The 15,940-nt window shown below is 41.7% G+C and overlaps 1 protein-coding gene across 3 annotated transcripts in view; it reads left to right on the top strand.

Annotated features, from left to right (window-relative positions):
- The window catches only part of FOXP1 (forkhead box P1), a 564,989-nt gene that overhangs the window by 71,135 nt on the left and 477,914 nt on the right, over positions 1–15,940 (top strand). For all 3 annotated transcript variants that reach the window (XM_033131911.1, XM_033131909.1, XM_033131905.1), the window contains exon 2: positions 9,928–10,057. The gene's annotated coding sequence lies outside the window, so the exon portion shown is untranslated. The remainder of the gene's footprint in view (positions 1–9,927; positions 10,058–15,940) is intronic.

The following is a 15,940-nucleotide window of genomic DNA, read 5'->3' as shown; positions in this document are numbered from 1 at the left end:
CTCCCGTCCAGCACATATCCCTGCAGCACATTATAACCTTGGATAGAAGTCCATGGAATATGTTTGCCCTCTGACGTCTGGGTGTTCTCTACATCATCCATTTTGAATGATGATGGATAAGGTGCCATATGGGGTTACTGTGCCTTCCAGTGTCATCCCCTCCCTGCAGTACCCTACGTGGTGAAATAATAATGCATAGTAAATGAGCATATTTACCGTATTATGGTAGCACAACCTTAACTTTTTTGTTGTTGTTTTTTAACTTCTTTAACTTGGGCATGACCTTAGATGAGTTGAGGGTGGGGTGGAAATTATTTGACAAAGAATTTGTTCTCTATGTTTTTATTTCTTTAAATAATTTGTAATTAACCTCAAATGCTTGTGGTAAAATGGCTTTTGTTTCTAGTTGGAATATTGGGACACAGAAGAGAGATTTGGCCCAACTGTGGTGGGGCTTCATGCCTCACCCCACAGAGTGATTCTTGTAAACAATAGACTTAAACCCGACTTTAAGACCGTTGGTTTTCTCAAAAGTTTTTTGCCCCCCTCTCCTTTTCCAGTAATGGAGGACCTCTCCTTTTTACAGTTGAAGCCACTACTGTTTTCTTAATTGTAAAGCAGGCAGAAATCACCACAGAGAACAAATCTCAGAAGAATTGTAGTTAGTTTCTTCATTCTTTGAAAAGTTGTTTTATTTTACCCCCATCTCAGCTACGTATGCTGGGTGTGTAACCCTAATTCTTCATAGAAAACACGGGTCCTCTTCCATTAGCAACATGGTCTCTGGTCACGTCGCAGCAGGCTTCCCACAGAGTGGTACCTCAGGGAAACTGAGGTACGTGTTTGCTGCTCTCCTTCTGCAGGACCCGCCATAGTCATTTTTTCCTGTTAGTAACATTCTCAGTCTGAATGTCATTCTTGTTCTCGTCCAATAGAGAGCTTTGGTCACCCACAATCCAGTTCTGGCTTCTGAACCGATACATAGGGATCACCTCTCTAGTGTGAAGATGAAATAATGTAATTTGTTTACCACCTTGAGTTGTTTACCAGAGGTTGTGAAAAATATGTTTTGAATTTAAAAGTGTGAAAAACAAGTGTGCTAGCTATCAAAAAATCTCTCCCCTCAAAGTAAACATGTTTACAGAGCAAGACTCAAAACAAAATACTTGATCATGATAAAAGCAGCCAATGAAAAGAAAGTAAACATGTTTACCACAAAAGCCTTATAAAGAACCCAGATGGCAGCCAGCTCTCTGTTCACTTGCCTGTTCTTCCCCGGGAGCTGCTGAGGCTCCCCTGGGCCTCGGGCAGGAATGCCACTGGTCCCTCCAGCAGGCGCCCGCCTTGCGCAAGCTCCTCGCTGAGCTTCACCCAGTTTGCCAGTGGGGATGGAAGGTTTGTATTTTGTGCCGTTGAACTGAACCCGAGTGGAAGGTATTTGTGACACTGAGTCTGGAATGCCCGTGATTCTTAAATAGCAACTTGTGCCCTGTTTCCCCCAAAATAAGACCTAACCAGACCATCAGCTCTACTGCGTCTTTTGTAGCAAAAATTAACATAAGATCTGGTCTTATTTTACTATAAGACCGGGTATAATATATAATATAATATAATATAATATAATATAATATAATATAATATAATATAATATAACATAACATAATATATAATATAATGCTGAGTCTTATATTAATTTTTGCTCCAAAAGACGCATTAGAGCTGATTGTCTGGCTAGGTCTTGTTTTCAGGGAAAAGGGATAGATTGGGTGCCAAGAGGGCCTCTGGGAAATCTTTCTGGCTCCCTGAAAGAGCCTTAGTTTAACCTCACACGTAACACCCTTCAGTGTCCAGGCACTTCAGTGTAGACATCCAGGATATAAAACATGAATCACACCCAGCCCCTGCCTCACCTGGCTTATTCTAGTGAAGGAGCCAAATAGCTCAGACAGGAAGTTGGTAGAAAAGACAAGAGCATCTTGAGTGATGTACAGGTTTTTGGGGTACTGGGTGCCATGGAGTGATCCTTAGATGACGTGAAAGAGAGGCAGGGAGTTCAGAAAGGGGACTGGCAAGGAGGAGTTCCAGACTTGGGGTGGTGGTGGCTGTCTTGATACAGCTCAGGAGCAAGTTCAGGAGAAATGGCCCAGTGAGAGGTTGCCTGATAGGAGGTTGTTAGCGACTTCTAGAACTCAGAGCCTTAGAGGCGGAGCCGTCCTAGGGGAGGGTGAGATCCAAGTCTGGGTCTTGCCCTCAGGTGTGGAGGAAGTAGTAGTCGTTGATTAGCATTTAATGAGCGTTTACCTTCTCTGGGCAAATATCCCAATTTTTAGGTACAGAGGAACTTGCCCAGGGTTGCAGCGAGTAAGTGGCATAGCTAAGACTGGACACAGGAAGCCTGTTCCACAAGCCATGCTCTCACTTCTGCACTCTCCTGCTTCTCAAATGGCCTGGAAGCTTTCAGGGTCAGGAAGGTAAGATAAATAACAAAACAATCTTTCTGAGGACCTTATCTGTCCTGGGCATGATGTCAGCCTTGACCAGGCTGTTGGAAGGACCATCTTCCTAGCTATAGAGGTCGATAGAAGTTGCCACATTGAAGGGATTTTGACAGAAATTGTGAACCAGACACTAAAATCCCTGAGGAAGGTGTAGAAGAGCATCCTTGATATTTAGAGGTAAAAGCCCCAGGGCTGGGCCGGGAGCCGTGGTTCCCTCACATGCGGTCATCACAGGAAGGGTTTGGAAGGGTCAAGGAATCACAGTGGAGAGGGACGATTGTGTTTTCCTTGGCGGTAGGTGGCAGGCAAGGTGGGGTGTTAGCAGAGCAATAATGTGGCCCTAAGAAAGGGGATTGAAAAGAGGCTTAACTGTTCTCTTTTTCTTTGCCTGAAGTCAGGGGATGTCCAGTGAATGGCTCCTGGAAAAGGTGGAAGGAGCATCTTGAAGGAAAAAGGAAGTGTCTACGTTTCTCATAATGTCAGGGATGGAGGGCAGTGGGAAGAAGTGAGCACTGGAGCCAAGGTGAAGGATGAGTGGAGTTTCTTCAACACAGAGGTGGGATTCTGGGATGGCCAGAGGCAGCAGGATGGTGGGACATCCTATCGCTGAAGAGAGGGTTCTCGTTTTCTATTGCAGGGTTCTGACGTAAGCTAGGCTACGTACTGGGGAGACAGAGGAGGGCAGATAGATGCAACAGACCAGCCTTCAATTTTTAAACGAAATGGTAAGAAGATTTTTAGTGAAAAAGAGCAATGAACAAACAAACAAAAAAGGTTTTTGGTTGAGGCTCAGTGAACCGGAAAATTCCAGTAATTGCATAGAAATCATATTCCCCATGTGTTCTAATTAACCTAATGGGTTTACTTAAAAAACTTATTTTTGAGCATAGATACCAAAGAGTCCCTTGTTGAGTTGAGAGAAATCTTACTAGAGAAAGTTAACAATAAATAATAGTGATTAGTTCTAGGCAGCTTAATTGAAATGAAGTCAAGTGGGCTCCCTGCAGCCACAGATGTTGGTATAGGGACCCATTTGGTTAGAGCTGCTTGACCATTTTTACTAGAACTCGAGAACTTAGCTGTGCAAACAGAAGCTTATTCAGGGTACATTTGAGGTTATTATTTTAAAAACAGAAGTGCTATTTGTTCTTCTCTTCCATTTTATTTGTGAGCTGACAACACACACCTCCTTTTGCAGCCGATGTGCTTTTGGAACAGGGTTCAGCAGTGTCAAAGTCATTCACCGAAGATGGTGATGGAGGCTGTTCCACCCACCTCTGTTCCCTTTCTATTTTGGTGCCATTTGCAACAAAGGAAACTAAGTAAATTAGAGAAGGATTGACGCTCTCACAAATGCTCTCCTCCCAATCAGGTTGTGTAACCCATGAGACAGAGGGAGCCCACTTTTCTGTGGCACGTGGGACCTAAAGGAACTTGGGCACAAACCACATGAGGTGGCCTTGGCCGTGGGGCTCCCAGGCCTTGGATCAGTCTGATTTAACTGCGTTAAAAAAAATCTATAAGCATATATATATATAGATATCTATGTATATGTGTGTACATTTATATGTACGTGAGTGTACATATCTGTGTATATGAGTATGTACGCATATACATACAGATTTACAGTATGTGTGTATATAACGTTCCAGATTGTGCATTAAAATCAAGGGAGATCCAGTGGACAACACACGGAATTTGAGTTTTGTATCAGGATACCTGCAGGAAATAAATGGCTCTTACCTCTTCTGGGTCTGAGAGGACAAGGGAAGGGCGGCAAGTGGTTCCTGGAACCTGAAAAGAAGAACCGTATGGACAGGGCTGTCTGTTGGGCGCTGTGACCCTTTGTGGAAGGACTCAGTCAGCCTGCAGTGCACTGGCAGGGCGGGAGCCTGGCTGATAAATGTCCCATTTTCTGTCTTCCTGAGATGAGACCTCCATGGTTGTAGCCTACAGGAAGCCAGAGGGCGCAGTTCACACAGGGCACCCTTTCAGGACACAGAACAGAGGGTGGTGGGATGGTGGGCCGACAACCTGGAGAAGCAGATGGAACACCGTCCATACAGTGCTTTTTGTTCTGTGAACTCCCGTGAACATGGCACTGCCACTTGGAGAACCCATGAGAGAGGTCAGGGTGGGAAATGAGCTCCCAGGTATTCAGGATGGCTGGGAAGCACCTCGCTTGAGAGCAGTGGTCCTCAGTGTGGTGCCTGGACCAGTAGTACCAACGTCACCTGGGAACTTGCTAGAGATGCTCAGCCCCCTCCCCCTGCCCCCAAATGAATTAGACACTCTGGGGGAGGGGCCCAGCAATCTGTGTTTTGTCAGCCCTGGTGGTTGTTCAAGATTGAGAACTACTGGATGTCTTGAGATGTTGGATGGTCAGCAAATGATGTTAGTCTGCTAAGATGGCCACCACTAGCTTGCTTGGAAATGCCAGTGACAGGCTGGTGTGTCTATGTCAGTCTGCTGTTTGAAACTCTGTAGAGCCCCAGCTCTCCTTTTTGAAGACAGGCTCTCTTTAAAAGAAATGGAGTAATGGATTCCATTTCGACCCTGGGGGCCAATACCCAGTGCAGTTGTGCCTTTAATTTCCACCTTCTCCTCTCAGCCAGGGAGGAAGTTCCAAGGCAGGCCCCAGACTTTTGGAAGTTGTTTTTGAAAAACAGATGCAAATGCGCCTGTTCTGTTGTTCCCTATGCCTGGCAGTGTTTGGTAAACAACTTGATTGCTAGGTCTTGGCCTCAGGGAACCACAGCTGCTCTTTGCAGCTCCCTGCAGACTTTTGTACCAAGCAAGGATTGCTTCAGGGAAAAATAAACAGGAGAGAACAAAACAAGAAACATCGCTGTTGTTTTGTGGCTGCCTCTACCTGTTTTTCTGGAGCTGTTTTGTAACCACCGGACCTGGATTTTGGTTCCTTTACTTTAAAACACAAGACAGGACCCTGCAGCGTCCCTGGCTTCTTTCTCCAGAGCTGGACTGGGGAGTGATCCCCGGACGAAACTGTAATGTGTAGTAGCCATTGTGAGAATATATGCATTTTAAAGTATGTAAATTGGAAAGGTAGAAAGCTTAATTCTTCCTAATGACCCCCAAAATGCTAATCTGGCTTTTCAAATCTCTAGGAAAACAGATTGAATATGGCGCAATTAATGTTTCAGCACTTCCAGGCTTTTCTCTAAAATATTTTAATGGACTTTTAATTTATTGCAGCTCCTGATTCTCAGGGTTGAGGCAGAGTCGCTGCTGAACCCCTGGGCCAAGGTGCCCTTTGGGGCTCTGGTGCTGAGGAAAAGGGCAGAGCCTAATGGGGGCTGATGGGGCCTCCTGGGGCTCTGTCCCTGGGCTCCCTGGCTTACTGGCCAGGTCTTCAGAGTGCAGGCAGCGACCCTTGAGAATTAGCGGGGCATCTGGTAGAAAGGCAGGTTCCTGAGACCTGACCGAGAAACTCTGCACCGTGGGGGCAGGAATCTGCTTTTCCAGCTGGACCCCAGTTGCACACTCAAGTTTGCAGTCCGAGGCCTTGGTGACTGATACTACCATGTGCAAACGGTGCACTTGGGCGGGGAGCAAGGCGTGCTGTTGCCAGACCATTGTTTTTAATTCGTAAGACCTGCACATCATTTTAATGCATTTACTTTCTATTTGCTCATAAGTTCTCCATTATTTTGGCTCCCCGTTCCTTTTTACATCTGAGAAACTTCTTCCTAAAATCATTTTCTCTTGGCCTGAAATACATCTTTCTGAATGTCCTAGTAGAGGTAAGAAACTTTGTCTAAAAAGATCTTTATTTCACCTTATTTGTGAGAGATAGTTTTTCTGGGTATATAATTTCAGGCAGACAGTTTTTGCCTCTGAGCGGTGTTCTGGATAATATATTTGAATATCTATCTTTTCTGGTGTTTTAAAAACTTTTTTGATTGGTATATTTTTCATTTCTAAAGCTCAGTTTTGGTTAGCGTTATAGAGCTCATTTTATAGTATGTGTGTATGTATTGTATAGTGTATACACTAACTATGTATAAAAACTATAGTATATGTAGTTTCTATAGTATTTTGGTTAGAATTATAGAGCTTGTATTTTATAGTAAATAAATGTATTTATATGTATGCATGATATATATGTGTATACACTATGCATTTTATAGTGTCTGTACTATAAATACATATAAAAGATACAATATATATTGTTTATATAGTGTTTTGGTTAGAGTTATACAGCTTGGTGGATGGAATTCTGTCCTGGGTCTGTTGGACTCTTAACAAAACACAAACACAAACACAAACAAAGACAAAAAAAAATTCCACAAACCACAGTGGTACTTTGTCCTTTACTTCTGGATATGCCTGGTGACTTTAACATTTTAGGAAGTCGATCAAGGTAGCACTAATGATCATACTCTTAGAGCATTGTTTGAACAATTTATGTCTTAGTTAGAAAACTGCAGCTACTCCAATCTGAATGAAAATTAAAGCTCTTACGTGCACTCTGCCACCAGCTCTCCCTCCTCACTGCTGTTTTTTGGGGTGACTTGTCTACTGTCCACCCCCACGCCTTTGAATATGATATTCTGATTTTGTGGAGTGCCTTTTGTACCCCATCTTCCATTTTCTTCCAAAACTTGCTCAAGATAATTCCTCTAGAAAACCCTTACCTGCCCAGCTACTTACTGTGTTCACTTGTGCAGCTTCTCTGTGCTTCTGAATTCCTCTAGAATCACAGACCTGGAGATATGACATAACCTCAACAATCATTTGGTACAGGGGTTGCAAGTTTTTTCCTTTCCTTTCCTTTCCTTTCCTTTCCTTTCCTTTCCTTTCCTTTCCTTTCCTTTCCTTCCTTTCTACCCACCCTCCCTCCCTCTTTCCCTCTTTCCAGGTACTATTGAAAGATAAGCTGCTATCTTTGAAAAATTATGAAACTTCACAAAATAATAATCTGCATTACTGCCTTTGTTTGTAGAATTGAAAGCCCTTGAAACCCGGGGCTTATGTTCCCGTGTGGCAGTAACTGGCTTGTGGGGTACACTGGCTGCCCTCAGCTGAGCAAGCAGAGGTCTTCCCTCATTCCTCACTAGCTCCTGTACTCACACCTGGCTTACTTCACTCAGGTACATCATCTGCCTGGTCACTGTGGGGTGCTTTAACTTTCCCTCTATGAACAGGAGAGCTCAGGGTCAGATGGGTACGTATCCTGTATGAGGCCCTGTAGCCAAAGCTCACTCAAGCAATCCTGAGGCAGAAGTGTGTCTAGTACACAGTAGGTACTCAAATTTTTTGTGTTAGAGTATTGACCGGAAAACTACTGAGTTCTGATGAGTGCAGGCTTTGTAGAGTCAAGCCCCTGCTACTGTGTGATCTTGAGCAAGTTACAAAAGCTCTTTGTGCCTGATTTTTCTTATCTGCATATAATAGTATCTACTTAAAAGAGTATCTACTAGGAGCTTTGTTGTAAGAATAAAATTTCATGAAATAACTGTTGTGATATGCTGAAAACAATATCCAGCACATAGTCAGTTTTCAATAAATGGCATTTATATTTTTATAGGATGCTGAAGAATTAATTATTTCAATGGTTGATTCAATAAATCTATATAGAGTACCTGCTGTGAGCCAGACATTTTTCTGAAGTTTGGGGTATAGTGATGAATAAAACAGAGAGGTTTCTTTATCTTGTGGAGCTTGTGTTCTGTTGGGGAAGACAAGTGAATAAATGAGAAAAAAGTTGATAGATTATGACAAGAGCTCTGGAGAGAGCAAATAGGCTGGTGTCACTAAGAGTCACTGCCGACCGAGCTTCCGTGCAGGCAGGTCAGCCTCCCTTTAGACACCGCGATGAGAAGGAGCCAGTTGTGTAAAGAATCGGCTCTGGCATCCAGGTAGCTGGAAGAGCAGTGCAGCAGCCCTGAGGCAGGAAAGCATTTGGCTTGCTTGAAAGGAAAGGAAGGCCGCTGTCTCTGTGCTATAGTTGGTGATTGGTTGGTGGCTGGTGGTGGCGTCAGAGTAGGAAGTGCCCAGATTACGCAGGGCCTTCTAGGACGTAGACAGAATTGTGCATTTTATCCTAAGGATGGCAAACGGCCTCCGCCCATTCATTTTTGCTGTGTGACCCAGTGGCTTTGGGGAACCACTTTGAGCCTTGGAAATACTTCTTGTGTCTCAGGCTGCTTGAGGCTTGGAGAAGGGGTCTTTGTCATTTGAATTCAAACTGATCCTTGATCCACAGTCCCTGTTAGTTTGATAGAAATGCAGAATCTCAGGCGCCACTTCAGAGCTACTGGATCAGAATCTGCGGAAGGAGCCTAGGAATCTGCATTTTAATATGCTCTCCAAGTTATACTTATGCATAGTTAAGTTTGATAAACACTCATCTATGATGCATTTGGGCAGATTTCCATAGGAGTGGAGCCATGCTCTCTGGAGAGGACTGGAGCCTTGTACAGGAACCCAGAGGATGCTTCAGCCACTAAATCTGCCAGCTCATCAGGGTTGGGGCACGGGTGCCAGGCTGAGAAGTCATCTGTACATGTCCAAAACCCTCTGCCCACAACACATCTTTGGTGTTGATCAGCACAGAGTGATTTGTGATTTAAAAAAAAAAATATTTTTAATCAGGAAGCTTAAAGCAGAAGCTAATATTTTCAGGTTATTTAGAATAAGTATGCTTTACCAAAAATGACAGAGAAGCTGAGAGGTAGAAGGGATTTGCGGAGCATCAATTAATGCCCTGACCTTGCAGATGAAGGTACTGGAATCCTGAGGTATTAAGTGGCTTTCTTGGAGCCATGCCGTTGATTGATGACAATCCTGGGTCCAGAACTCAGGCTTCTCCACTTTGACACCTGCCCGTTACATAGCAGGTTCTCTTTTGATGGAAACATCTTCATGAGTCTTACTCCTTATGTAATTCATAAACATTTTCACAATTATTTTGGAGGAAAAAATAATTATGGTTACTACTTTTATTATTTTTGATGTTCATTATTATTTTAAAAATAAATTAATATTATTATTATTTAATACTTTCATGTTTTTTTGTCATCTGTAAATGATAATTACTTAATAGATAATGGTACATTTATCCATGTAAGATTTGAGTTAAAACAGCTTGTTGTTACCAGAGCACTTTATAATGGGACATGATATTTTTGTAATGCCAAAATATGTGAAATATTTGGCACAAAGTCTGCAGTAAACAGTAACCTTTCAGCGTATGTATTGAAGTAATTGGTAAATGTATCTTTCAAAACAGTGTTTCCGGTTCATATTTTACAGCATCACACTTGCTATATTGACATACCCTCATCTGAAAGGTGTTTTCCCTACCTCTACATTCTAGGTCTGTCTTGCTGTTTTCAAGAGTAAGGAAGTGGTGGTTTTAGAAGTTACATCTTAGTTATGTGTAAAAAATATTTTTGTGTTGCAGTGTCCCAGGAGCTTTTGCTGACAATTCCAGTTTCCAAACGAAACATTTGGGCAATGGTGAGGGCTTCGATCCCTTCTCTGATTTGCTGTCAACTCTGAATGGGTGGATGTGATGCCTGCTGGCCGAAAGGGTGAGTGAACATTTATGATTACTCATCTGAAAATTCACAAGACAAAAAGTCGGCTGAAGGGGTCCAACCCAGTGCAGGAAACTGATGAAAGTCTTAAGTGATCAGAACAATTGCACTGAGGATGAGTGCTTCTCATTTAGAAAGGAGGTACACACTCTGTCATTGTTTTCTGGTGTAATCTTTTTGGATAACCCCTGCAGTGATCTGAGGACTTATAGAAGGCAATAATAAGATGCAGGAGAACATTTTTTGCTTGCATGTTTTTTTAACCATACTCTGAAGGGTGGACTATCTAGAGCAGGGGTGTCCAAACTTTTTTCAATGTTTTTCACCAAGGGCCATATGCAGTAAAATACACAAACAGCCGGGCCACTCACTCGAGGTGAAGTACGTATTGCCTCACCTGGTTTATTTAAGTAAACTAAATATATTTTTGGAATTTGCTGCGGGCCAATTAACAATGGATCGTGGGCCGCAGTTGGCCCGCGGGCCGCAGTGTGGACAGCCCTGCTCTAGATTATGAGCCACATGCACAGGTGAAAGAGGATTGCTTTTTTGGTCCATTACAACTCGGTGATAAAAGGAGCCACCGTGAAATAAGACTATAAGGACCTTCTCTTGAGTTTTGGGGAAAATTTAAGTCTAATTTGTTCATCGGGAAGGTCCCATCCCAAGCTTTCCACATGACTAGGGCTCTTGAGAAAGCTAAAGTGTTGGGAACTTCGATGCTCAAAGATTTTCAGAAGGACTTATGGGCATTTTTTTCTACCATAGTTTACCTCATCAGGTTATTATTGTAATTTAGGGGGGAGGTTAGAAAGGACATGATGATCTTTGTCTGTTACATGTGTCATCCATATTTGATGGCATCTGTTCCTCAGAAATCAGTGGCTTCCATGTAGTAGTGAATGAACAATTGTGAATTGCTTTTATCAGAGACAATAATTGGTTGAGGCCAGGTCTTTTGCGTAAAAACTCTGACATCATTCAGTGTGTAGCGTTGTCATAGAATGAGGTCAAATTTATGGGGAATCATTTGGTTTCAGGTTTTGCACTGAATGGCGTTTCATGGTAAGAGCCCTTGGCATAAGCTATTCTTGTTTGTCTTCGTGGAGTTGTATTTCAGACGGATTCTAATTACTAAGGAGGGAAGTAAAGTGAAGTAGAAAAAGCACTGTATTGGAAATTGGGAGACCTGTTAGTGACCTGGCATCGGGTGAGTTAGTCTCAGTTTTGATTTCCTATTTTTAAAAATATAGCAATTAGATGAGAGTGTCCTATTTGTCAGGCCAACAGGGCCCTAGAAGACATCTATTTAAATCCCCTCATTTTACAAATGTAGCAGCTGTGAAACCGACAGAGTTTGAGACATAAAGTCCCTGGACTTGGTCAGAATTGGCTCCTGCTCCTTTTGTCTTCAATCAGTGCGTCTTTCTATCTTATCTCAATGATACAGATTGAGAAATTCAGCCCATGCAGTTTAGTAAACCTTTTCTGATAAGTGCCTCTTCTAAGACTTTGTGATGCATTCAGTGATGTGGGCCCGAGTTTTAAAGATTTTACAGTTAGAGATCATTTCATAGATTAAGGGGAAAAAAAGAGAGCCCTAGTGAAGCAGCTAGCCCAAGTATCACAGACCAAATGATCCTCAGAGGCTGTGGGCTCTAAAAGTCACTTCCACTTAGGCTAGTTCATCTGACTGCTTGTCCCTTTGCATTCAATTGTGTTGGAGCCAGAGAGAGAGAAAAAAGTCTTCTATCTTCCTTACAGTATTCTCTTTCATTGGCAAGAAATAAGGCAAATAGTAAACAGTAACACATAAAGCAAGGATGTCCCCAGTGAAAAGAAATGGTTGGCGGAGTCATGGAATTTTAGATATGTTACAGGTCTTTGACCATCTTACAGGGTGGTCCTGGGCAAGTCATTTGGGTCCCTCGCCTATGAAGTTCTTCTGAGGTTTGTCCATTGCTGCACAGCTGTGACAGACTTTTGTGAATGGTCTATAGACTCGTGAGCAGATAGCATGCAGTATAAAAAAATGATATCTTTGGGGATTCAGGTAGAGTTGAGAACAAAGCTGGGTCTACCTCATATACACACATGAGAATTCATAGAAGTGGTTGGAATTCTGCAGGTATTGAAATAGCAACAAACTCAGGTTTGAGGTTACCTCTCATCTCTGTCTTCAGTATTGAGAGAGTCTGACTCAATTTCACTAACGTAAAATTGATGTATGAAATTTAACAAACCACATGAATGGATTTATTGAAGATTAGGTTGGTTTTATTCATTAATTTCGTTGGGTAAGACCTGTTATTCAAAAAATCAATCTGAACTACTATAATGAAAACGTTATCTCCTTTGAATTGATAAAATGTACTGTTAGGCCCAGTCGAATACCAGTTTTATATAAATATGGAAGTGCTTTGTATTTATCAGATTGTAATAAATGTCCCTTCACTATATTTTTAGTAGAAAACGGATGGATGTCCCTGAAATCCGATGAGTCGGAGCATGTGTTCTGATTTTCCATCTGTTTTGGTTTTTCTCAAAGCACACCTTCAAAGTTTAGCTTAAAGGACGAAGTCTCTTCCTCCAGGACGCAATAACCTGACTTTGTACATTATGTATTTGATAGCTAGTTAGTCCTTCCATTGTCAAAAATGTATCCACAGTCCTGTGGCTTTTAGAACTTTACAGTTTACTGAGTAACCAAAAGAAGCCAATTAATTGTTATAGCTGATAATTTGCAGTCTTTAGGCTTGAAATAAACTCACATTCTGAGTGAAGTTAAGTCCTGGTGAGTATCCTTCTGGTAGAATAAGGGACACAATTCACAGGGGTCAGGCAGCCAGAACAACAAATCGCCTCACTCACATACAAGGAACTGAAACTGGACAATAAAATGTTTGTACAGATAGATCGTTATGGCAAAGTTTTTAAGGTCAGAAAATGGAAAATGGGCTCAGTTTATGTTGGTGATAATATGCCCGCCTAACCGATAACTCCGGGACAGGATCCAGAGCGAGATGGGTGAAGCCTTGACGGCTCTCTTCAGTGATGTGGTTTTGTAATGCCACCGTTCTCCAGCAGGGAAGCCATGTTGGCTGCTGTGTCCCTGGCATGGAGCTTTAGTAGACGTTGGTACCTATCGGATGCACGAGACCCAAGCATGAAGAGCGGCTAAGTCTGCTGCATGATTAATAAGCAGTTAGCCACAGTGTTATTAATAAGTGCGGTACTAACAGTCTGGATTTGCATAGCGTTTTCCTGAGAAGAGTTGACAATAGATGCTGGCTTGTTTGCCAGCCTGTGCCTTGGCATCACACTGCCTCTATCAATAACTGTCCCTTGCTGGTGGATGTGGTGTAAGAGTGTAAACATCATGTGATACTGTTTTGTCACCACTTGTTTTTCCTTATTTGCCCACAGTTCCTCTTTTGATCTCTCTCATAATCAAATTTCTAGCATTTGACCTACTAGGAAGAGGTGATAATGGGGAAAATAATTCTTCTCACTTAGGACTCGATAATGGGCTCCTTTTTGGCTTGCACGTCCTTGCTTTTTTATAAAACTCAAGTGTGTGGATTTTTTTTTTTTTTTTGTCATTGGTTTTGGGGTGGGGTGGTGGTGGTGGTGGTACAGCTTCCAGGAAGAGGTGGGGGTAGGTAACAGGGTTTTGGGGACAGGAAAGCTGGCCCATGGGCTCCCCTTCCGACAGACCTGCCTTGTGTTGGAGCTTTCAGTGGGCCAAGCCACTTTGTTGTGCTGAAACTTTCAGACCCTGAAATTTTGACTTTGAAAAGTAATTTTAACAATTTAATAAACTACATAATATGTTTTATAAGCTGGAGCGAATGATCTTAAGTATTTTGGTCTCTTTCATAACACAATGAACCTAATATTGGTAAAAATACAGATCTTCACTCACCCATAAAGAGAGGCTAGATTTAATAAGCAGTTATGAGTGCTGGCAGCTGCCTATCAGATTGTATAACTTGGGCTCCAGCATGCGAAGACAGTGTCAACTTACATTTTATCTCTGAAGTATTTTTGAGGCGTTTATTTTGCTTTTCTCTCCAGTCCCTAACGTAATAGAAGTAATATAATTGGCTGAATATTTTCCACATAGCTAATTGGCTAGGGGCCAAGGTGGAAATCATTGTGTGGCTTGATGAAGATCAGAAATTAACATGACATTTACGTGGAGGTAATGGAATATATTAGTATTATAGTAATTCAGGATGGTGAGAGCAAGAGTGTCCATCCTTTTCCCGCCCATAATCAGCAGGAGTTCTGAAGATGATGAAAGAACCTCCAAGCCCCCAGTACCTCACAGCAGTGGCCAGACAATCCCTATGTCAAATTTACTTTTAAATTCTTCAGACAGAACCGTAAAATAAACTAATGAGTTACTCTAGTTGTCAATTAAAAAAGAAAATCCACCAACTACTATTATAAGATTAAATTCCAATTAAAAGATTGCATTTAATTCAGAAGCTATAACACTGTTATAATGAATTCTGTTGGAGGTGACAGTCTATGTGAGATAAATTGATATGGTGTAGGTAGATATAAATTCATTGGATAATGTTAAGCATATTACTTCATATATATTAGCTGTGAAATTTATTTCTACTCTAGTTATGTCCCCAAGGAGGTAGAGTCAGAGGAAAAAACATATCTTCAAAGAAAGAACCCTTTCTGTCCTTTCAGATACTTGATCTAAAACAGTCTTTTCTCACTTTTATTAAAAAAAAAAATTGTTAAATTTCTGCATTAACTGAATTTATGATTCTTGGCGTATGCTATTTATAAAATTGAATATAGGTTTTATGATATAGGAAATTAGTCTAGGAATGAGAATATGATCCAATTTTGTAATAAAGGTAATCTGCATTTATATTGCAGATATTTTCCATTCCTCTCTAAGTCCCTTATGAGATTATATACACAGTTATCTGGACATATAATATAAGTTCACTGCAGAATAAACTTTTAATGTGTTGGACCGGCTTTTGTTCCCATGACATCTACACAAAGCATCAAACCCTTTGCTGAAATCGAGGGGGGCAAACATTCTTAACACATTTTCGATCTCACATTGCCCTGCTCTCACCCATTCCTATGCCCTTGGCAGACATCACTAATTGATCACATCCTCTTTTCTGCTGAGTATGGTTGTGGCCTCAGATATTATTCCACTTAAATTCTTGTAGGCAAGCTTACAAATACAGCATTTCCATGAGTCAAGCAAGTAGCTTTTGCCCACCGATCTTTGTGGTTTTTCTTTGTATACCTGATGCTTATCCCAATATCTGGCACCCAAGGGTTAAACAGTACATGTTTGTCATATTAACGAGAGAATCTTACACATACTCAGTTCTGGCAACTGTTTGGATTTTTGACATGTATATGCTGTATTTGTATGATTTTTTTTTTTTTGGTAGTTTATTTTCTACCCTTTGTCTGGTTTTGGTGTGAAACATTATAGTTTTGTAGGGTTTTTTGTTTGTTTGTTTGTTTCTGTAACTTTGGAAAAGATAAGACAGAGACAGTTGTCACCTTCTTGTTACCTGTGCATCAACTGAGGCTCACACGTAGCAAGGAAGTGGTGGGGTGAGGACTAGACGCAGACTTTCACTCTCCCAGTGCAGCTTCTTTCTCAAAGGGAGGGGCGTACACACGTACCAGGTGCTGGCCGGTGCAGGGCAAGTTCCTTGCAATTTCCTTTTGCATATTAATCTTGGTTTTTATCAATACACTGAAGCAAACTGTACCAGGGAGGAAGGCATTCAGCTATTATATTTCAAATGATATCTTCCGTGATGTAAAATTCTAGGAACTTAAACTACATTGCGTGTTGTTTTTGAAAATATTCTG

Source organism: Rhinolophus ferrumequinum, chromosome 17 (assembly GCF_004115265.2).
Source record: "Rhinolophus ferrumequinum isolate MPI-CBG mRhiFer1 chromosome 17, mRhiFer1_v1.p, whole genome shotgun sequence".
In the NCBI taxonomy this organism is placed as follows: Eukaryota; Metazoa; Chordata; class Mammalia; order Chiroptera; family Rhinolophidae; genus Rhinolophus; species Rhinolophus ferrumequinum.
Note: the sequence above shows the minus strand (reverse complement) of the source record. Positions and strands in the feature narration are given on the sequence as shown.